The 758-nt window shown below is 28.8% G+C and overlaps 1 protein-coding gene across 1 annotated transcript in view; it reads left to right on the forward strand.

The window, feature by feature from the left end:
- Window positions 1-758, forward strand: part of LOC106882819 (plexin domain-containing protein 1) — an 85,366-nt gene that overhangs the window by 72,188 nt on the left and 12,420 nt on the right. The gene's annotated exons all lie outside the window — the stretch shown is intronic.

Genomic DNA, 758 nt, shown 5'->3' on the forward strand with positions numbered 1-758 from the left:
TATATATATATATATATATATATATGGTAGTAAGTAAATGTGTTTTAAAAAAGATTTTAAAAAACCTCACAGTTTGTAGGGAATAAATGCTTGACTGTCGATGTGAAAGTTACTTGTACAGAGAAATTGTCTTGGAAAGTATGCGTAAATTGTAGGGGGAAAGGGTGATAAACACCGAATAAATAAAAAAACTGACTGGTATTTGTATGTATGTGTGTATTAATGTGCATTGTCTCTCTATATATATGGTAGTAAGTAAATGTGTTTTAGGAAAGATTTTAAAAAAATTCAGTTTGTAGAGAATAAATGTTTGACTGTCGATCTTATTTGGAAAAGACTGACAGGTATTTGTATGTATGTGTGTATTTGTACGTATGTATGTATAAGTGTGTATTGTCTGTAAATATATATATATATATATGGTAGTAAGTAAATGTGTTTTAAAAAGATTGGTAAATTTTCAGATTAACACCTCCACAATTTTCACTACAGTGTTAGGGTTAGGGTTAGGTAGGAAATTGTGCGGGTGTTAATCTCAAGATTTATGAAAAGATTTTCAAAAACACTCACAGTTTGTAGGGAATAAATGTTTGTCGATTGTATTTGAAAAAGATGGCTCGCTATTTTTTTTTTTGTTTTTGTTATCATAGTGAAGGACAGAGTTAGAAATGGACAGTGAACTTACAATTCCCGCCAATTAGAATGAGGTCATTGGTAACCTTAGGTGTATATATATATATATATATATATATATATAT

Source organism: Octopus bimaculoides, chromosome 8 (assembly GCF_001194135.2).
Source record: "Octopus bimaculoides isolate UCB-OBI-ISO-001 chromosome 8, ASM119413v2, whole genome shotgun sequence".
NCBI classification, from domain to species: Eukaryota; Metazoa; Mollusca; class Cephalopoda; order Octopoda; family Octopodidae; genus Octopus; species Octopus bimaculoides.